Source organism: Bos grunniens, chromosome X, assembly GCF_055505025.1.
Source record: "Bos grunniens cultivar Pamir isolate PY7600 chromosome X, Bosgru_T2T1.0, whole genome shotgun sequence".
Lineage (NCBI taxonomy): Eukaryota > Metazoa > Chordata > Mammalia > Artiodactyla > Bovidae > Bos > Bos grunniens.
Window position 1 is genome coordinate 84679411 of NC_141194.1, and position 23547 is coordinate 84702957.

Below are 23547 nucleotides of genomic sequence, written 5' to 3' on the forward strand. Positions count from 1 at the left end.
CCTGGAGATGGTGAAGGACAGGGAAGCCTGGCATCCATGGGGTTGCAAACAGTCAGACGCAACTTAACTACTGAACACACACACACACGTCTCTCACCCAGAACTGTGTGTGTGTGTGTGTATATACACACACACACACACACACACACACACACACATATATATATATATATATATAATACATATTTATCATTATCAGTAGCATATTTCTATGAGTTGGCCTAAAAGTTTGTTTGGGTTTTTCTGTAAGATGTTGTTGAAAAACCTGAACAAACCTTTTTGGCTCACCCAATACTTCTCCCTCTACTTTTTTGGTAACTCCTTGTTGGTGAGGGATGAGTAAAAAATAGTATCCCCTGATAATTTTTAACCTTTTTTCTCCTCTGAAGCACCTATTTGCCAACAAATGCCTCTTGGAGCTGTAAGTTCATGGTGTCAGTCTGAAGAATAAGCTTCGTATTGACATTGGAAGTTAAATTAAAGTAGTAGAAAACAACAGCTGGCTACGCACTGGCTGAAGAAGATACACAGTGAGTATCATACACCCCTCCCTACCAACAAGTTGCCTGATCTTTTCCTTGAATCAAGTTCATAAGCCATAGACTAAATGGACAGAAGATCCTCACAGCAAACCCCATCTTTAATTTGGTAAACCATATAAGCCACCTTCCTTCCTTTTATAAACATATTTCACACACAGAATCTTCAGTAAAATTCTTCATTTTCAGTATTTTGACTCTAAGTGACACTTTTCAGTATCAAGAGGTACTTAATTGTGACAGAGAAAGGGAAATATGTTAAGAAATCAAGATTGGGTTGCATTGGCACTAATGATAGTAAAACTTTAGCAGAGTCAGTGTTCTTTAGTAAATGGGGAGATAATCTAAAACATGACTAAAGGATACTCATGGTAATGGAGAGCCAGGAACCACATTCTTTCTTAAATTTTCCCTAAGCCGCCTAACCTGACTTCTGAGCAAAATTGTCAGGAGAAGAAAGATGAGGAGAAAATTGGCTAAGTGATATACTGTATTTTTACTATAAATATTCTATTCCTACAAAATAAGTTCTCAGTACCCAGGCTCAGCTTCAAGGAACCATCCCTGCCCCCTCCTCTCCCCCCACCCCTTAGATTCTTCCTTTTGACCAGTGAATGTCATGCTTAGGGTTTGATTAGGTAAAAAAACTTTGCGTTTGCATCTGCATGTATTAACCAAAGTTGCATTTTCCATCTAGGTGTTTCCTGTTATTCCATTACCTTTCTCTCATTCATGCTGATTTGCTCAGCCTCAGTATCCATTGCTTCCAAGTAGGAACACCACAACATAAATAGTAGATGAAGGGAAAGAGGCAACTCCTGGCTTTTAAAGTTCACATAGAAACAAACCAAATGGCTGTCACTGTAGTGCCTGGATGAGTAAGCTGTCATATTCTTCACATGGTGGAACATTGTGCAGCTATCAAAATAAATGATCTAGAGTCATGCACAACAATATCGATGAAGTTAGCAATATATTAGGTGAAAAAAATGAAGTCCAAAAAGATTTTCATAAGACATGATGCCTTTTTCATAGAATTAAAAACAGTCATGGCTTTAGAGGTTAAGTACTTTCTATCATACATGTAAATGTATTAAAGTTAAATCAACAAAAAAGCAAAAGCATGATGAGCATGGGATTCAGGATCATGGTCACATCAGGTGAGGTTGGCAAGGGGAAGCAGGGATACGATGGGGGGAGGGTCACATGGCTAGATGTAGGTTATTATTAAGGTTCTAAATTTCTAGTGTTTGTTTTGAGTGGGGGTGTTTGGAGTGTCTATTACCATTATTAAAACTAAATAGCTAGTTAAATCAAAGAGGGTCACATGTGGAATGATGATAAGGTGTTACTTAAAGCAAGGATATTGATGAATCCATTTCTGTGAACTTAAGGACACAGAGAAGACAATGGCACCCCACTCCAGTAATCTTGCCTGGAAAATCCTATGGATGGAGGAGCCTTGAAGGCTGCAGTCCATGGGATCGCTGAGGGTCGGACACGACTGAATGACTTCACTTTCACTTTTCACTTTCATTCATTGGAGAAGGAAATGGCAACCCACTCCAGTGTTCTTGCCTGGAGAATCCCAGGGACAGGGGAGCCTGGTGGGCTGCCATCTATGCGGTTGCACAGAGTCAGACACGATTGAAGTGACTTAGCAGCAAGGACACATTAAAAATATTAAACAGCAACAAGCTCACAGAAGACATAACCATTTGATAGAAAGAGGTCTAAAAAAACCTTTTTATTTTGTATTGGGGTATAGCTTATTAATCACAACAATGCTGATATAGTTTCAGGTGAACAGCGAAGGGATTCAGCCGCACGAATCCATTCTGCCCCCCAACCCCCCTCCCATCCAGGCTACCACATGACATTGAGCAGGGTTGTCTGTGCTATACTGTAGGTCCTTGTTGGTTATCCATTTTAAATATAGCAGAGTGTACATGACCTCCCCAAATTCCCTAACTATCCCCTCCCCCCAGCCTTCCCCCAACCCCAACACCAGCAGCCATAAGCTCTTCTAAGTCTGAATGAGAGCAAAATGTCTTGAATTTCCTTATCCCTTGGGCTGAGACTTTGGACATTAAACAGAGGATATGGGGGCAAGACTCTTCTGTCCTCCCACATCAATGTAAAGATCTTCCAAATGGGGGAGTCAGAGATGCAGTGAAGAGACTGGTAGTGAGTCAGCATAGCAAGCCCTGCATGAGGATCTTGTGTCTGACACTTCACTGAGAGGGATCCTGGGGGCAGGAGGAGCCATGAACTTCCCCACTAGTTTAGGGAACCCAAGAGGAAACTGGTCCTGTGGGTCTGGGAAGGGCATAAGAGTAGTAGTTTGCCATAGTCCACATTATGTGGAATTGGAAGAAATGTCTCCAAATGGGTCTGAGGCAGCCTCTCTGAATTTCTTGCAGCTCCGAAGAGACAAAGGGGGACATCCTGTGTCCCATGGGCCCGAGGGATATGGAAGTAGCTGAGAGAGCTGGACCTGGGGGATCCTGGTGGTGGAGAAGAAAGGCCAGTGCAACAGTCGCCTTGAATCCACAGTCAAGGACCAGAAAGGATGCTGCACATGTGAGTAGAAGCTAGAATCTCCACCCCTACCCCCCAGCCCACACATCTCCCCAGCCCCATTCTGGGCAAACTCTGAAAATCCTCTGAACTTTCATACAACTCAGGAGGAAGAAGAGGGCTGGAAATGACTGAGAGAACCAGAAGTGACTAAGATTGAGAGTCTACTACTGGCCTGAAGGAACTTTTGATATAAAAATTAGGTTTCATTATGGAAATTTTAGGAGATGTAAGTAGACATGGATTCAATCCCTAGGTCGGGAAGATGCCTTGAAGGAGGGCATGACTACCCACTCCAGCATTCTTGCCTGGAAAATCACATGGATGGAGGAGGCTGGCAGGCTACAGTCCATGGGGTCACAGAGTTGGACATGACTGAAGTGACTTAGCATACATGCATGCATGGGAGATTTAAGAAAATTACTTTTCCTACACAACGGGGATTCCTTGGTGGCTCAGATGGTAAAGAGTCTACCTGCAATGTGGGAGATCCAGGTTTGACCTCTGGGTCAGGAAAATCCCCTGGAGAGGAAATGGCTACCCACTCCAGTATTCTTGCCTGGAAAATCCCATGGATGGAGGAGCCTGGCAGGCTACAGTCCATGGGGTCTCAAAGAGTCAGACACAACTGAGTGACTTCACTTTTACTTTCACACAACTGAGCTTGTGACCTGAGATAAGAAACCCCTGCATGTATACGTTATCTAGTCAATTCCTTTGGCTACCTGGGAATATAGCTATGGAGGCAAAGCATACATATCAACCCAGCCTTTTTACCATCTCTGGCCTTGTGACCTTTGACAAATCTCTGGGCCTCAGCCTCATTCATATAAAACAAGGGTGGTAAAGTTACTATACTCTAATAAAAATTAATTTAGAAATACAAATAATTTAATTTAAAATAAGGGTGATGGCTGCAATTCAGGTCAAGGTCTGACTCTGTCAGTGGCTCAACTGTGTGACTTTGGATGTGTCTCTTTCCTTCTCTGGGTTCTCCAGTTCCTCATCTGTAATACAAGGGAAAGAGGTGAAAACTATATGTTCCTTTTAGCTGCAACCATCTAGAACTTAAATTTCATATAGGCTTCTTTGGACTTTGAATGCACTAGATACAGCTAAAAAACCCTGGTTTCACTAACTCTTAATATGAAGATAACTCCTTTTTTTTTCCTTCTAAGAAGCAGACAGCCAAACTGAGTTTATGGAAGGTCATTTATTCATATCTATAGCCTGTCACTCAGATGGCTAGAAACAGCTGAGATATTAATATTTAGCCATGAACAAGCAGCAGGGTTCTATTGCAGAGCTAAATGCAGTCATTTTTTGGTTATTTTTCTAAATATTACTGGTTTGGCTGTCTCTGCTTGAGAATGGTTTCTGGATGATGAATATAATCAGACATCCCTCTTCTTCTAACCCAACCTCTAAAGAGAGAAGGTAGGAGGTGGTCCTAAGATGGCAGAGGAAAAGGACGGGGAACCACTTTCTCCCCAACAAATTCATCGAAAGAACATTTCAACGCTGAGTAAATTCCACAAAACAACTTTTGAATGCTGGCAGAGGACATCAGGCACCCAGAAAAGCAGCCCATTGTCTTTGAAAGGAGATGTTTTATCAACGGTGCTGTACAGGTGGAGAAGTCTGGAGGCTACTATAAAAATAAGACTGAAAACCAGAAGCAGGAGGCTTAAGTCCAAATCCTGAGAACACCAGAGAACTCTTGACTCCAGGGAACATTAATCGACAGGAGCTCATCAAACGCCTCCATACCTACACTGAAACCAAGCACCACCCAAGGGCCAACAAGCTCCAGAGCAAGACATACCATACAAATTCTCCAACAACATAGGAACACAGCCCTGAGCTTCAATATACAGGCTGCCCAATGTCAATCCAAACCCACTGACGTCTCATAACTCATTACTGGACACTTCATTGCACTCCATAGAGAAGAAATCCAGCTCCACCCACCAGAACACCGACACAAGCTTCCCTAACCAGGAAACCTTGACAAGCCTCCCGTCCAATCCCACCCACAGTGAGGAACCTCCACAATAAAGAGAACTCCACAAACTGCCAGAATACAGAAAGTCCACCCCAAACACAGCAATATAAATAGGATGAAGAGACAGAGGAATACCCAGCAGGTAAAGGAACAGGATAAATGGCCACCAAACCAAACAAAAGAGGAAGAGAGGGAATCTGCCTGATAAAGAATTCCGAATGATGATAGTGAAAATGATCCAAAATCTTGAAATCAAAATGGAATCACAGATAAACAGCCTGGAGACAAGGATTGAGAAGATGAAAGAAAGGTTTAACAAGGACCTAGAAGAAATAAAAAAAGAGTCAATATATCATGAATAATGCAATAAATGAGATCAAAAACACTCTGGAGGGAACAAATAGTAGAATAATGGAGGCAGAGGATAGGATTAGTAAAGTAGAAGACAGAATAGTAGAAATAAATGAATCAGAGAGGAAAAAAGAAAAATGAATTAAAAGAAATGAGGACAATCTCAGAGACCTCAAGGACCATGTTAAACGCCCCAACATTCAAATCATAAGAGTCCCAGAAGAAGAAGATAAAAAGAAAGACCATGAGAAAATACTTGAGGAGATAATAGCTGAAAACTTCCCTAAAATGGGGAAGGAAATAATCACCCAAGTTCAAGAAACCCAGAGTGTCCCAAACTGGATAAACCTAAGGTGAAACACCCCAAGACACATATTAATCAAATTAACAAAGATCAAACACAAAGAACAAATATTAAAATCAGCAAGGGAAAAACAACAAATAACACACAAGGGGATTCCCATAAGGATAACAGCTGATCTTTCAATAGAAACTCTTCAGGCCAGGAGGGAGTGGCAAGACAAACTTAAAGTGATGAAAGAAAATAACATACAGCCCAGATTACCGCACCCAGCAAGGATCTCATTCAAATATGAAGGAGAAATCAAAAGCTTTACAGACAAGCAAAAGCTGAGAGAATTCAGCACCACCAAACCAGCTCTCCAACAAATGCTAAAGGATCTTCTCTAGACAGGACACACAAAAAGGGTGTATAAACTCGAACCCAAAATAATAAAGTAAATGGCAACGGGATCATACTTATCAATAATTACCTTAAATGTTAATGGGTTGAATGCCCCAACCAAAGACAAAGACTGGCTGAATGGATACAAAAACAAGACCCCTATATATGTTGTCTACAAGAGACCCACCTCAAAACACGGGACACCTACAGACTGAAAGTGAGGGCTGGAAAAAGATATTCCACACAAATAGAGACCAAAAGAAAGCAGGAGTAGCAATACTCATATCAGATAAAATAGACTTTAAAACAAAGGCTGTGAAAAGAGACAAAGAAGGACACTACATCATGATCAAAGGATCAATCCAAGAAGAAGATATAACAATTATAAATATATATATGCACCCAACATAGCACCACAATATGTAAGACAAATGCTAACAAGTATGAAAGAGGAAATTAACAATAACACAATAATAGTGGGAGACTTTAATACCCCACTCACACATATGGATAGATAAACTAAACAGAAAATTAACAAGGAAACACAAACTTTAAATGATACAATGGACCCGTTAGACCTAATTGATATCTATAGGACATTTCACCCCAAAATAATGAATTTCACCTTTTTCTCAAGTGCATATGGAATCTTCTCCAGGATAGATCATATCCTAGGCCATAAATCTAGCCTTGGTAAATTCAAAAAAATTGAAATAATTCCAGGCATCTTTTCTGACCACAATGCAGTAAGATTAGATCTTAATTACAGGAGAAAAACTATTAAAAATTCCAACATATGGAGGCTGAACAACACGCTGCTGAATAACCAACAAATCACAGAAGAAATAAAAAAAGAAATCAAAATATGCATAGACGAATGAAAATGAAAACACAACAACCCAAAACCTGTGGGACACTGTAAAAGCAGTGCTAAGGGGAAGGTTCATAGCAATACAGGCATACCTCAAGAAACAAGAAAAAAGTCAAATAAATAACCTAACTCTACACCTAAAGCAACTAGAAAAGGAAGAAATGAAGAACCTCAGGGCTAGTAGAAGGAAAGAAATCTTAAAAATTAAAGCAGAAATAAATGCAAAAGAAACAAAAGAGACCAGAGCAAAAATCAACAAAGCCAAAAGCTGGTTCTTTGAGAGAATAAATAAAATTGATAAACCATTGGCCAGACTCCTCAAGAAACAAAAGGAGAAAAATCAAATCAATAAAATTAGAAATGAAAATGGAGAGATGACAACAGACAACACAGAAATACAAAGGATCATAAGAGACTACTATGAGCAATTATATGCCAATAAAATGGACAACTTGGAAGAAATGGACAAATTCTTAGAAAAGTACAACTTTCCAAAACTGAACCAGCAAGAAATAGAAAATCTTAACAGACCCATCACAAGCACGGAAATTGAAACTGTAATCAGAAATCTTCCAGCAAACAAAAGCCCAGGTCCAGTTGGCTTCACAGCTGAATTCTACCAAAACTTTAGAGAAGAGCTAACATCTATCCTACTCAAACTCTTCCAGAAATTGCAGAAGAAGGTAAACTTCCAAACTCATTCTATGAGGCCACCATCACCCTAATACCAAAACCTGACAAAGATGCCACAAAAAAAGAAAACTACAGGCCAATATCACTGATCAACATAAATGCAAAAATCCTTAACAAAATTCTAACGATCAGAATCCAGTGACAAATTAAAAAGATCATACACCATGACCAAGTGGGCTCTATCCCAGGGATGCAAGGATCCTTCAATATCTGCAAATCAATCAATGTAATACACATTAACAAATTGAAACATAAAAGCCATATGATTATCTCAATAGATGCAGAGAAAGCTTTTGACAAAATTCAACATCCATTTATGATAAAAAAAAAAAAAACTCTCCAGAAAGCAGGAATAGAAGGAACATTCCTCAACATAATAAATGCTATATATGACAAATCTACAGCAAACATTATCCTCAATGGTGAAAAATTGAAAGCATTTCCCCTGAAGTCAGGAACAAGACAAGGGTGCCCACTCTCACCACTACTCTTCAAAATAGTTTTGGAAGTTTTGGCCACAGCAATCAGAGCAGAAAAAGAAATAAAAGGAATCCAAATTGGAAAAGAAGAAGTAAAACTCTCACTGTTTGCAGATGACATGATCCTCTACATAGAAAACCCTAAAGACTCCACCAGAAAATTACTAGAACTAATCATTGAATATAGTAAAGTTTCAGGATATAAAATCAACACACAGAAATCCCTTGCATTCCTATACACTAACAGTGAGAAAACAGAAAGAGAAATTAAGGAAACAATTCAATTCACCATTGCAAAGAAAAGAACAAAATACTTAGGAACATATCTACCTAAAGAAACTAAAGACCTATATATAGAAAACTATAAAACACTGGTGAAAGAAATCAAAGAGGACACCAATAGATGGAGAAATATACCATGTTCATGGATCGGAAGAATCAATATAGTGAAAATGAGTAAACTACCCAAAGCAATCTATAGATTCAATGCAATCCCTATCAAGCTACCAACGGTATTTTTCACAGAGCTAGAACAAATAATTTCACAAATTGTATGGAAATACAAAAGACCTCGAATAGCCAAAGCAATCTTGAGAAAGAAGAATGGAACTGGAGGAATCAACCTGCCTGACTTCAGGCTCTACTACAAAGCTACAGTCATCAAGACAGTATGGTACTGGCACAAAGACAGAAATATAGATCAATGGAGCAAAATAGAAAGCCCAGAGATAAACCCATGCACCTATGGACAACTTATGTTTGACAAAAGAGGCAAGAATATACAATGGAGAAAAGACAATCTCTTTAACAAGTGGTGCTGGGAAATCTGGTCAACCACTTGTAAAAGAATGAAACTAGACCACTTTCTAACACCATACACAAAAATAAACTCAAAATGGATTAAAGATCTAAACGTAAGACCAGAAACTATACAACTCCTATAGGAGAACATAGGCAAAACACTCTCAGACATAAATCACAGCAGGATCCTCTATGACCCACCTCCCAGAATATTGGAAATAAAAGCAAAAATAAACAAATGGGACCTAATTAAACTTAAAAGCTTCTGCACAACAAAGGAAACTATAAGCAAGGTGAAAAGACAGCCTTCAGAATGGGAGAAAATAATAGCAAATGAAGCAACTGACAAAGGACTAATCTCAAAAATATACAAGCAACTCCTGCAGCTCAATTCCAGAAAAATAAACGACCCAATCAAAAAATGGGCCAAAGAACTAAGCAGAAATTTCTCCAAAGAAGACATACAGATGGCTAACAAACACATGAAAAGATGCTCAACATCACTCATTATCAGAGAAATGCAAATCAAAACCGTAATGAGGTACCATTTCACCCCTGTCAGAATGGCTGCTATCCAAAAGTCTACAAGCAGTAAATGCTGGAGAGGGTGTGGAGAAAAGGGAACCCTCTTACACTGTTGGTGGGAATGCAAACTAGTACAGCCACTATGGAGAACAGTGTGGAGAGTCCTTAAAAAACTGGAAATAGAACTGCTATACGACCCAGCAATCCCACTGCTGGGCATACACACCGAGGAAACCAGAACTGAAAGAGACACGTGTACCCCAATGTTCATCACAGCACTGTTTATAATAGCCAGGACATGGAAGCAACCTAGATGTCCATCAGCAGACGAATGGATAAGAAAGCAGTGGTACATATACACAATGGAGTATTACTCAGCCATTAAAAAGAGTACATTTGAATCAGTTCTAATGAGGTGGATGAAACTGGAGCCGATTATACAGAGTGAAGTAAGGCAGAATGAAAAACACCAATACAGTATACTAATGCGTATATATGGAATTTAGAAAGATGGTAATGATAACCCTGTATGCGAGACAGCAAAAGAGACACAGATGTATAGAACAGTCTTTTGGACTCTGTGGGAGAGGGAGAGGGAGAGGGTGGGATGATTTGGGAGAATGGCATTGAAACATGTATATTATCATATATGAAATGAATCGCCAGTCCAGGTTCGATGCATGATACAGGATGCTTGGGGCTGGTTCACTGGGGTGACCCAGAGGGATGGTACGGGGAAGGAGGTGGGATGGGGGTTCAGGATGGGCAAAAGGTGTATACCCGTGGGCGGATTCATGTTGATGTATGGCAAAACAAATACAATATTGTAAAGTAATTGACCTCAAATTAAAATAAATAAATTTATATTTTCTTTAAAAAGAGAGAAGGTGGGTCTATTTTTTAGGAGCCAATGTATGATTTTTGGCTTCCTGCCTATTCTATTTATTTGCCTGTGAAACACCAGGAAGATGGGGAGGTGGTGAGTGAGGAATCTTGAGATAGGAGAACCAGAGAATTCACTATCAGGGAGTGTGGGGAAAAGAAAAATAGAGGCATTGGTGCAAACCAAGACGTGTGTAGACACATAGCCTGCAGTCTTGGACACATGGAGCCACAGCTGAGGGAAAGTGAGGAGGTTAGAGCATGGGTCTTAGATTCAGCAGCTGTGAGTTTCAGTCCTGGTTATACTTCCTACTATACCTATGTGACCATCCAGATTTGTAAAAAATCGGATGACAACAGTAATACTTACCGCATAGGGTTGTTTTGAGGCCATTTAGAATACACGTACATGAATCCTTGTGCAGCAGAGGCTAAGTCACTTCAGTCGTGTCCGAGTCTTTGTGACTGCATGGACTGTAGCCTGCCAGGCTCCACTGTCCATAGAGATTCTCCAGGCAAGAATACTGGTGTGGGTTGCCGTGCCCTCCTCTAGGAGATCTTCCCAGCCCAGGGATTGGACCCACGTCTCATGTCTCCTGCACTTGCAGGCGAGTTCTTTACCACTAGCACCACCTGGGAAGCCCATGAATCCATGTAAGTCATTCAAAATGCATTTTGAATACATTCAAAAGAACACATGGAAAAGTATTTGGTTGGCCAAAATGTTCGTTTGGGTTTTTCCATAAGATTTGGCCAACCAATGCTTAGCATCACACCCAACACACAGTGAGTACCTGATAAATTGAAGGTAGGCTTCTGATTAGGCTTCCCTGGTGGCTCAGATGGTAAAGAATCTGCCTGCAATGTGGGACACCTGGGTTCTACCCCTGGGTTTGGAAGATCCCCTGGAGAAGGGAATGGTAACCCACTCCAGTATTCTTGCCTGGAGGAGTCCATGGATGAAGGAGCTTGGCAGGCTCCAGTCCATGTTGGACACGACTGAGTGTTCTAATTATTAATTATGATGATTAATCCATAGAATTTCAAAGCCAGAAGGAACCCCAGATATCACTTAACTCAGTCCTTTGATGATATAGGTGAAGAAGCCAAGACCCAGGGAGATGAAGGGACATGTCTGAAGCAGACAGCTAATGACAGCACCAGGACTAGTTCTGGTCTTCTGATGTGGGTCCGCAAGACATTTTACCCCAAGGCACATACATAATTTGACAGCATCATGATTAGGTCACTTTGGTCTTTTATGTCCTTCCACCCATCCTTTCCCCATTCTGGTCTCAATCAAAAGCCCAGGTGATTCCTATCTGGGATATATTTAAGTCCCCCCAGAGCTGGCCTACACTTAAGGAAAATCATGGCTGAGGAGAGTGGCAAGAGCAGCTTCCTCAGCAGCTGAAATTACCTGCTACCACGCACACCTCAGGAGAAGGCAATGGCACCCCACTCCAGTACTCTTGCCTGGAAAATCCCATGGACAGAGGAGCCTGGTAGGCTCCAGTCCGTGGGGTCGCTAAGAGTCGGGCACGACTGAGCGACTTCACTTTCACTTTTCACTTTCATGCATTGGAGAAGAAAATGGCAACCCACTCCAGTATTCTTGCCTGGAGAATCCCAGGTACGGGGGAGCCTGGTGGGCTGCTGTCTATGGGGTCTCACAGAGTCGGACACGACTAAAGCAACTTAGCAGCAGCAACAGCAGCAGGAGCATGCACACTTCCTGCATACTCACTTCCGGCCAGCCCTTGTACTAGATGCCATGCTCTCTACCCAGGGAGCTGGTGGCAGTGCCAGTGCTCATGGCTTCAGGGCTGCCCTGAGGAATGAAACAGATTCCTGGTGTTTTTCTCATGAAGATCCTGAGGGGCTTTTCTCAGTATGTTTCTCCTCATCACCACCAGCAATGAAGGTATCATTTTGTGATGTGCTTAGTTGTTGTTGTTCATTTGCTAAAGTCGTGTCTGACTCTTTGCAACCCCATGGACTGCAGCACACCAGGCTTCCTTGTCGTTTACCATCTCCCGGAGTTTGTTCAAATTTATGCCCATTGAGTCAGTGATGCCATCCAACCATCTTATCCTCTGTCATCCCCTTCTCCTCCTTCCTTCAATCTCTCCCGGCTTCAGGGTCTTTTCCAGTGAGTCAATTCTTTGCATCAAGGGGGCAAAAGGATTGGAGCTTCAGCTTCAGCATCAGTCCTTCTAGTGAATGTTCAGGACTGATTTCCTTTAAGATTGATTGGTTTGATCTTCTTGCAGTCCAAGGTACTCTCAAGAGTCTTCTCCAACATCACAGTTCGAAAGCATTAATTCTTCTCGCTCAGCCTTCTTCATGGTCCAACTCTCACATCCATATATGACTACTGGAAAAACCATAGCTTTGACTATATGGACCTTTGTCAGCAAAGTAATGTCTCTGCTTTTTAATATGCTGTCTAGGTTTGTCATAGCTTTTCTTCCAAGGAGCAAGCGTCTTAATTTCATGGTTGCAGTCACCATCCACAGTGATTTTGGAGCCCAAGAAAATGAAGTCTGTCACTGTTTCCATTGTTCCCCCATCTATTTTCCATGAAGTGATGGGACCAAGTGATTTCCAAAATACTTACCTTCTGGTCCAGCTTGGGCAATAACCAACCAGAAAAGATGCTGGAGGACCATGGGTACAGGATACTAAAGGCCTTCTGCTGTGCCAGCCATTTACCCTTTAGCTGTGGATCATAGAGAATGCTCAAGGGTCCCAGAGGAGGGGCAGAAGCAGTGGAGTCTGCAGGGGACACTTGGGGAAGCCTGAGATAGCTGCACTGTACCCAGCGTCTAGGAAATACTTCAGTGCTATAACAGTGGTACAATTACATAGGAGCATACTGCTTAGTTGGGCTTCCCTGGTGGCTCAGACGGTATAGCATCTGTCTGCAATGCAGGAGACCTGGGTTTGATCCCCTAGAGAAGGCAATGGCAGCCCACTCCAGAATTCTTGCCTGGAAAATCCCATGGACTGAGGAGCCTGGTAGGCTATGGTCCCTGAGTTCGCAAAGAGTCAGACACGACTGAGCAGCTTCACTTTCTATACTGCTTAGTCAGCCTGGATGTGGAGCTGACAAAGAAAACCAGTGAGAGTGGGTCTGGCACTCTGGAAGCTTTCATATTAGACCACTATGCCCATGCCAGGGCTCTAAGACAGCTGAGTAGAAGTGGAAACCCCCCACCTGCTGACAACTGAGCACTTTATAGCCATGCCTCGTTCCCAAGCTTGAGAAGTCTCCTTGCTGCTACTGTCTCTGCCTTCAAGGGTGTTGACTGGGAAACACTTTGGGAGTCTTTAGACATTGTACTTAATACTTTTAAACAAGGAGTCTTTTTTTAACTGGAGGATAATTGCTTTACAATGTTGTGTTGGTTTCTGCCATACTACCACATGAGTCAGTCATAACTATATCTATATGTATCTATATCTATATATAGATATATATAGATATATACATCCCCTCCTTCTTGAACCTCCCTCCCACTCCCCTATCCCACCCCCACACTAGCTTGTCACAGAGCACCAGGCTGGGCTCCCTGTGCTATTAATACATAGCAGCTTCCCACTAGCTAGCTATTTTACATTTGGTGATGTATGTATGGCAATACTACTTTCTCAGTTCGTCCCACCCTCTCCTTTCCCCGCTGTGTCTACAAGTCTGTTTTCTACATCTGCATCTCCATTCTTTCCCTGAAGATAGGTTCGTCAGTACCATTTTTCTAGATTCCATATATACATGTGGGTGTTAATATATGATATTTGTTTTTCTCTTGCTGAAGTCACTCTGTATAACAGGCTCTAGGTACATCTACCTCACTACAACTGACTTAAATTCATTTCTTTTTATGGCTGAGTAATATTCCATTGTATATATGCACCATAACTTCTTTGATCTATTGATGGACATCTAGGTTGCTTTCATGTTCTGGCTATTGTAAATAGTGCTGCAGTGAACATTGGAGTACATGTGCTTTTTGAATTATGGTTTTCTGGGAGTATACACCCAGTAGTGTGATTGCTGGGTCATATGGTAGTTTATTCTTAGTTTTTAAAGTAATTTCCATACTGTTCTCTGTAGTGGCTGTATCAATTTACATTCCCACCATAGACAAGGAGTCTTTTTATTTTTAATTTTTATATAGTATAGCTGATTTACAATACTGTGTTAGTTTCTGGTGTATAGCAAACTGATTCAGTTACATATACATTTATTACATATGTATATATATTCAGATTCTTTCCCATTGTACTTTATTACAAGATATTGAATATAGTTCACTATGCTATACAGTAGGACATTGTTGTTTATTTATTTGATATATAGTAGTTTGTATCTGCTAATGCCTAACTTTTAATTCATCCCTGAGCCCGCCCCAGGAGATGAGGAGTGTTTTTTGCAGTGGATTGGTCTGGCATGGTTTTGAACAGGAACTGAGAAGGTACTGGTCTGTGGGGGACACCAATATCTTCTTGTTTTTAATATTTATTTGGCTGCACTGGGTCTTAGTTGTGACAGGAGGGATCCCTAGCTGTGGCATGCGGGGTCTCTAGTTGCACCATGGAAACTCTTAGTTGTGGCATGAAGGATCTAGTTCCCTGACCAGGGATCGAACCAGCCCCTCCCCATGTTGGGAGTGGGGAGTCAGCCACTGGACCACCAGAGAAATCCCCAGTATCTTTTTTGACCCCAACAATTTACCCTAGAGTCACTCTATTCCTCCTCTTATGTGGTAAGGTGCCCCAAGAAACCACAATAGCACTGGCTCTCCAAGATGACACTCCAAATGGGGGGCCTGAAGCCCAAATTAAATTAAATTAATCCCAAGCACTACCATTATGGGATTGGCTGATTCCATAGGTAGCTAAGACACACTGACTACCATTTTCCCTGCTGGACACAGTGACATTTTGGTTAGGGATGAATACGTAGTAAGAGCAGCACAACCCTGTGCACAGAAGGAACTCTTCTTTATGTGTCCTGTAAATCAAGAGGCAGGACAGAGGCCCTGCGTGTGCTCTGGCCTGCTGCCCCTTTCCCCCGCCCTGAATGCTCCTCGCTGTGCTGTGCCACAATTAATCAGGCTTTCTAGGTTTTAGTTAATTTCAGGACCCCAATAAATTGGTTTGTACTGGCATTCGTCCAGCCTTGATAATTTCACAGCCATGTGCTTAGGAACTGTGGCAAGTTTGCACAGGACTTAGCAAGCATGGAGCAGAGGGGTAGAAGGAATAAAAGGAACTCTTGTTTGGCTTAAGTTCCGTTAATATTGGGGAAAGCTGAAATCTAAATGACAGAAAAGCATGGCTGAGCACGTGGGCTTTGCAGCTGGGAGGGGGGTTTCTCTGTGTTTTTTCCACCCTCCCTCCCAACTCAGGGTGGATTTGAAAACATTAAAATTAAATAAACCCAAACCTTCGCTTGACATCTCTTTATCTGATTGTTCTCAAGTTTTTGTCTCTGATTTCATAAGACTCCCCTGAGGAATAAGCACTGGAGCCCATAATCTAGTAAAAGGTTCATTTGGGCTTAGGCTTTTTTATTTTTAAAGATATGATTCTTGGAGAATTTTTTTTTTTTGATTACAGGCGGCTTTTATGACTGAGAGGTTACCAGGAAAATTCAAAGGCAGTGAGAGGAGAGGTCTGTCATGAGTACAGACATTTGGGGCCTGTCTGTATAAATTAGCTGCTGTGGAGAATAAGCCCAACAAGCAGAATTTCAGAGGTTCAGCCATATATCTGGCACTTGGCTTCTAGAATGCTCTGTGGCCAAGAAACACAGGTTGGAAGAGGCCAACAGGCTGAGTGACTGGGCACCCAGAATATGATTTTACAATCAAAGAGCTTGAAGGAACAGATGGGGAAACTGAGGTCCACAGGAAGGTCAGGATATGACCCATCCAAAGCAAAGTCAGGACTGGAGCCCAGAATCCTGATCTCAGTTCAAGGATCCATCCAGGTTCTGATGCTTCTTCTCTTGTAGCAAGAACATATTTTCTCTAATATGAAAAAGGAAAGAAAAAAAAAAAAAAAAAGACTTGGACACTTGGTTATAGGGCCAATGTGAGAGTGGCTGTTTAGATTTTCAGATTTTCTTGGCAAAACTCCCTGGACGTGCAGCTTCTCTGCTAGGTTTTAAAACCATCCAAACACAGGGAAAACTGGAGATGAGTGCTTGACTGTGTCTACATGATGCCTAAACAGACAGTTGATTCAGTCAAAAAATATTATTCATGTTGCTGGTTTGGCAACACCACCCATTTGTGGACTGAATCTTTCACTTTTTAACTCCTTGAGAGACAGTGTTTGGTAGAAAAAAAGGTCTGAGCCTGGTGGTCAGAAAACCAGGCTTCTAGACCCAGCTGAGCCACCTACCCACTCTCTGCCTCCTCCCTGGGCCTCAGTTTCTCCACATGTAGGTTAATCAGATTTGGATTAAGTTGCCTTGAAGGTGTGTAGAGTTTTCACCTTCTAGAATACTGTACTATGCATGGGGTGTGAGAAGAGGATGTCCCTATTTGTGGTCTTTGCCCTCTGCATTTGAGGTCAGCAGCCCTGCAGTTCTGGTGTGAGAAGAGGTTTCTGGATGTAATTCACAGCCTATTTCCCTTTCACTGCCAACTTGGCTTCTAAATGGGTAGCTCACTGCCCTCCCTGGTCCCCTCCCTTAGTCTCCTTCTCATAAGGAGAAAAGCAGTGTAATATTCAGCTGAAAAGAACGACTCAGCAGCACTGTCAGGGGGCCTGTATTTTGTCATCTGACCTCATCAAGCTAGTGCCAACCCTTCATCAGTCCATACCTCCCTTGCATATTACCCATGCTCCCAAACTGGATAATTTGCCTGTGGGATTTTTAAAAAGAGGTAGGGAACAAGGAAGAAGTGTTGACTTAATGATGGGTTCCATGTCAGGTGTTGAACCTGACTTTTTCTGGTTGATTTCTGACTCTTAGCCTGTGAATAAGAATTCCTAGCTCACACCCTGGTCATCCCACTTGTTTTGCTGAAGCTTTTTTGAGTGGGTTCGAGCCCGTGGTATTCTGATGCCAGCTCCCATCAGCTTGGGAGGGGCAATTATGTGCATCTCTTAACCGCTCTGTGTTAAATGACAAAACATTGGTAGTTTGAAATCGACCATATTGGGGATATTTATATAACAGAAATCGGAAATTGTCAGTTTTTCTCCCTAGAGAGTCACTTGTTAAACAGTTATCACTGTACACCATGGTTCAAGTTTGAATGACTGTTGGCCTTCCCTGATGGCCCATTGGTTAAGAATCTGCCTGCCAACGCAGGAGACACAGGTTTGATTCCTGGTCTGGGAAGAGGCCACACGCTGCAGAGCAACTAAACCCATGTGCCACAAATACTGAAGCCCACGTCCCCTAGAGCCCGTGCTCCACAACAAGACCGAAGCCACTGCAATGAGAAGCCTGCAGACTGCAAAGAAGAGTAGCCCCCACTCACAGCAACTAGAGAAAGCCTATGCAACAATGAAGACCCAAAGCAGCCAAAAATAAATAAATAAAGTTTAAAAACTCCAAATGGCTCTAGAGACTAGAAAAGTAATCTGAATGAATAAAGCAGGCCTGAAGGTAACAAAAGGGACACAATGGGACGGGTAGAGACTGTGGTAGTTGATGAGCACATATGCTATGTGAAAGTAGCAGCCACTCCTCTGTTCCAGAGTATGTTACTAGGCAGAGATATCAGCCCATTGTTGCCAGCAATTCTAATTTTTCAAGAGGAAGTTGAGATCAAGGTTTTATGTGAAATATCCTAATAATAAACACTAAAGATTGTTTGGAACCAATTCAAATTTTGAAAAAAAAAAAATCTCTGTTCAGTCCAAGCAAAATATCTGTGCAGGCTCTCGTCAGCCTTTGGGTCAGCATTTTGCCATCTTTGCTCTTTAGATCTTCTGTTTCCTGCCCTTATTCCCTGGGTTATAACTGATGCTGAGTTGTCAGCATCATTTCCTAATGAGAAACAAACTTTCTTTCCTTGAGAACTGGAAGAACAGGGAATTCGGATGTGAGGATATGCAGGTGGCTTCTCATGATTCTACTCTGGCCTGTGTCTTGTTTTCTAGTCCATGTGCCATGAAGCCAGAGAAAAGGATGTTAGGCCCAAATCTGCATCGAATATTTTATGATGTTCTCCCAGCACCAGGACGATACCCAGTGCTGATGCACCTGTGTGTGAAGACAGAGTGACTTCCATTTTGGCATGTCTCTTGACTATTCCACTTGAAGGCATGTTGGCATTCTACTCCCCAACTCACTCCCTGCCTGTAAGAAGAAGGTGGAAAGTTGGACTAATTATTGATGTATTCTTCCTGCTTTTATCCCCACTCTCTTCTACAGACAGGGAACTAAATCTTAAGTAGCTAATAAAGGACTTTACTTAGTGTGGAATAGCTCTCACATTTGGCCTAAGGAATGGGGGCGGGGAAGAAAAGTGGGGATGGAAAGAACTAACGGGCATTATGTAAGGCATTGTGCCAGGCCCTCCTCATACATTAGGCCACTGAACCTCCATAGCAGCAATAATATCATCTTCTTTTTACATAAAAGGAAACAGACTCAGAAAAGTTATATGACTTGTTGGGACTCAAACTCAGAAATGCTTGATTCTAAAACCATGCAAAGATCTTCTGGAAAAGGGGATGGCAACCCACTTCAGTGCTCTTGCCTGGAGAATTCCATGGACAGAGGATCCTGGTGGACTACAGTCCACGGGGTCACAAAGAGTTGGACATGACTGAAGTGACTTAACACGCAAAGCACCAAAGACAATGAAACAGTCACTTCTGTGGGTTCTACTGAAGAATAATAGTGGATCACTCTATTCTTGCCTGGAAAATCCCATGGATGGAGGAACCTTGTAGGCTACAGTCCATGGGGCCGCAAAGAGTTGGACACAACTGAGCGACTTGACTTTCTGCTCCCTAGCTTTGTAATAAACACGAATACTGTGAGCAGTTCATGGCAGTTCTAAAGAACTGTGGGTACCTTGAGATCCTATTGTAAGCTATTTAAGCAAAGACAATTTAAAGTGATTAAATGCTTTATAGCAATAAAGCTACTAGGGAGGCAATTTTTATTCCACCAGATTGCATTTTTCTATACACAGTATAACACTTGCACACACTTGATCTTCAGTTTATTTTTATGATGTCCCTAGTGAACAAAGTTTGCATACCTTTATGAGACTGCTTGAAAATGTAATTAAACTACGTGAAGAATCCTCAACCAGAAGTGAATATATTTTATGTTCTACCCATTTGACTCACTCATGGTGATTGTGGGCATGCTATGATTTTGAGTCAAGAATACACTCCCTTTCATCTTTTACATATTTACTATAATCCTGCACAGTGTGATGAGTTTAAAATACATATGTTCCTGAAATTTCCTATAAACCAAATCTTGCTTTTTCAGTGGCTTTATGATAAATCTGGAGATGTGCTTCTTTGGGAAGAGAATGATGTAAAATTCTCCCATAATTCTCTTAAAGTCAGTTAAAAGGAAAAGCATTTCTATAAAATGCTATTCAGATATAACACAAAGCACAAATCAAAAAATTCCTTGGGTAATTGTTGTTTGATACAGTAACTGAAAGGCATAAATGGAAAATGACAGCTTAGCTAAAAAGAACACACAGAACCAAAAAACAATGACTTCTATTAACTCTGTTTCCAGGATTCTATAGGCTGCTCTGTTTACTTCTCTGGTTTTCACAAAATACAAGGAAACAGAATTGTTTTTACTGGTGGTATCAGTCAGAATTGGGCAGATTACGCTGCAAAAAGAAGCAACCTCCAAATCTCAGAAGCTGTGCTGCACAAAGCTCCATGTATCACACACTTTTGATTTCCAAAATAATTCTGCTGGGATCTTTGCTCATCTTAGTCACTCTGAAACTCAGGCTTCATTTCAAAATATGCATTCATGATTCCTGTGGTAGTGGGAAGGGAATGGGACAAATCATGCACTAACTCTTTATTCCCACACATCACTTCTCCTAAGATTTCAATGACCACAGCAAGCTATGGTTTTCCCAGTAGTCATGTACAGATGTGAGAGTTGGACCATAAGGAAGGCTGAGTGGTGAATAACTGATGCTTTTGAATTGTGCTCGAGAAGACTCTTGAGAGTCCCTTGGACTGCAAGGAGATCAAAGCAGTCAATCCTAAAGGAAATCAACCCTGAATATTCATTGGAAGGACTGATGCTGAAGCTCCAGTCCTTTGGCCACCTGATGCGAAGAGCCAACTCATTGGAAAAGACCCTGATGCTGGGAAAGATTGACAGCAAAAGGAGAAGGGGGCAGCAGAGGATGAGATGGTTAGATAGCATTATCAACTCAATGGACATAAGTTTGAGCAAATTCCAGGAGATAGTGAAGGACAGGGAAGCTTGGCATGCTACAGTCCATGAGGTTGCAAAGAGTTGGACACAACTCAGTGACTGAACAACAAAGCAAATCAGATGGTGGTGCTCATAGTAGGAGGTGAGGGTAAAGTTCTACATGAATCTTAAAGAAAGAAAGATGGAAATATTAGGTGAACCACACTATTGACAGCCAATTCTGTGTTCTAGCACTTAGAGTACATCATGAAAAACGCTGGACTGGAAGAAACACAAGCTGGAATCAAGATTGCTGGGAGAAATATCAATAACCTCAGATACACAGATGACACCACCCTTATGGCAGAAAGTGAAGAGGAACTAAAAAGCCTCTTGATGAAAGTGAAAGTGGAGAGTCATTTAGAAATGACTAGCAAGAAGAAAATATAACAAAGACAAAAATTCCGTAACAAACATGAATACATACAAGTGATAAATGGGGTCATATTAAATGCAGCTTAAGGGTCCTCAAAGGTCAACTTCTAGATACTGAATCAAGTATTTGATTAATACAAACTTTAGGTTGGTCTGATTTTCTGTATAAAGAAGTAAACATATGCCACAATTTGCTGTGTGCTGTGCTTAGTCACTCAGCTGTGTCCAACTCTTTGTGATCCCTTGGATTATAGCCTTTCAGGCTCCTCTGTCTATGAAATTTTCCAGGCAAGAATACTGGAGCGTGTTGCCATTTCCTTCTCCAGGGCATCTTCCCAACCCAGGGATCAAACCTGCGTCTCTTGTGTCTCCTACATCAGCAGGCTGATTCTTCACTGTGCCACCTGGGAAGCCCCATGCCATAATATACTTCTTCTTAATCTCTATATGACCTGCTAGTTTTTGAAAGATCATCAAATAACCAGATTTTCCAGGTTCAGATAGGATGAGAAGGATTTAAAATGCTAAAATCTATATTCTCAGAACACTGATCAATATTATTCATTCCATAATGCTTCCATTTTTACATTCACTTCTTCTACTTTTGACAACATGGATGGACCTTGAAGGCATTATGCTAAGTGAAATAAATCAGACAGAAGAAGACATATACTGTATGATCTCATTTATCTGTGGTATCTTTAAAGAAAAAAAAGCCAAACTTTGGGACTTCCCTGGTGGTCCAGTGGCTAAGACTCTTGGCTTCCAATGCAGGAGGCCCAGGTTCGATCCCTGGTCAGGGAACTAGATCCCACATGCTACAACAAAGATTGTACATGAGGCAATGAAGATCTCCAGTGCCACAACTGAGACATAGTGCAGAAAATAAATTTTTTTTAAAGCCAAACTTTGAAACAGTAAAATGGTGACTGCCAAGAGCTGCAGGATGAGGGAAATGGGGAGATGATGGTCACAGGGTACAAGCTTCTAGCTATAAAATGAATAAGTTCTCAGACTCTAAGGCACAGCATGGTGACTACAATTAGGATATAATTAAATATGTAATATAACCCTCTTATATACTTAAAAGTTGCTAAGAGTGTAGATTTTAAAAATGTTCTCACCATAGACCCCCAAAATGTAATTATGTGAGGTGATGTGAGGTGATGAACATGTTAACTAACATTATTGTGGCAATCATTTCACAATATATACATGTGACCGATCATCATGTTGTACATCTTAGACTTACACAATGTTCTAGGTCAATTAAATTGCAATAAAGCTGGGAAAAAATAAAGTGACTGTGTATTCTACAGCACACTTTATACAAGTTTAGCACACAACAATCAATTGCATTTATATATACTAGCAGTGAACACTGGAAATCAAAATTAAAACCACAATAACATTTGCAATTGCTCCAAAGAAAATAAAATACGTAGGCATGAATCTAACAAAATGTGTACAAGATCTATATGCTTAAATATAAAAAGCATTGATATATGAAATTGAGAAAGACCTACAGAAATGGAGAAACATATTGTATTCATGGATTGGAAGACAAGACACATGAAAGCTGTCAGTTCTTCCTAAACTGTTCTGTAGGTTTAATGCAATTCCTAGCCAAATCTGAGAAAGGTTTTTTGTAGACATAGATGAGCTTGTCTACAAATACAATACAATACCCAAATACATACAATACCCAACTGATGTTTGACCAAGGTGTAAAGGCAGTTCAATGGAGGAAAGATAGTTATTTTTAAAATGATGCTGGAGCAACTGGACATCCACAGGCAAAAAGTGAACCTCAATCTGCTGGGGACCAGCCCCAGCTGATCCAGGGTATTCGAAGAAGAGAGGGCCTAGGCGACTATTTATATGCTAATTAGAGATATAAAGAATGATAGAATGAGGATAGCTCAGTAGGAAAATTCAGTGGAGAAAAGAGGCTGAGTAGCTTGGTTTATGCGGGAGACCAATAAAACTTCAAGACAAGAAGTTTGCACCACTTACGTAGGCCGCAGGCACCCTCTCGAATAGCAGAAGGTGCCTCACCCTAGACACCTTCTCGAGTGGGTCTTAGAAGCCCAGGCATAATTAGTAAGCGTGGTGGGTTCCGCGCTCCAGATGGAGACTCAGCTGGAAGTTAAAGGGAAGAATGACATGGGGAGACCAAGCGTTGGGGAGCAAGGCCCGTAGCTTTATTTTTAACAGGGGCTTTTATACCCTAAGTTACACATAGAGGATAATAGGGGATGCAAAGTCAGCAGTCTTTGATTCTTATCAAAAACCAAGGTTTTTTTCCTGC

General features: G+C 41.3%; 1 long non-coding RNA gene and 1 other non-coding gene across 3 annotated transcripts; both read left to right on the top strand.

Moving 5' to 3' along the window:
* The first annotated feature begins 245 nt into the window (after positions 1–245).
* LOC147340795 (uncharacterized) lies at positions 246–10408 on the top strand. Of its 2 annotated transcripts, XR_015159058.1 has the most exons (3): positions 246–530; positions 2963–3122; positions 4550–10408. It is a non-coding gene; the product is annotated as an uncharacterized LOC147340795 (long non-coding RNA). The 2 variants fall into 2 exon arrangements; XR_015159057.1 differs by having other exon boundaries at positions 2963–10408.
* Positions 10409–21967: 11559 nt separating this feature from the next.
* On the top strand, positions 21968–22040 carry TRNAW-CCA (transfer RNA tryptophan (anticodon CCA)). Its single transcript has one exon. It is a non-coding gene; the product is annotated as a tRNA-Trp (tRNA).
* Positions 22041–23547: the final 1507 nt, after the last annotated feature.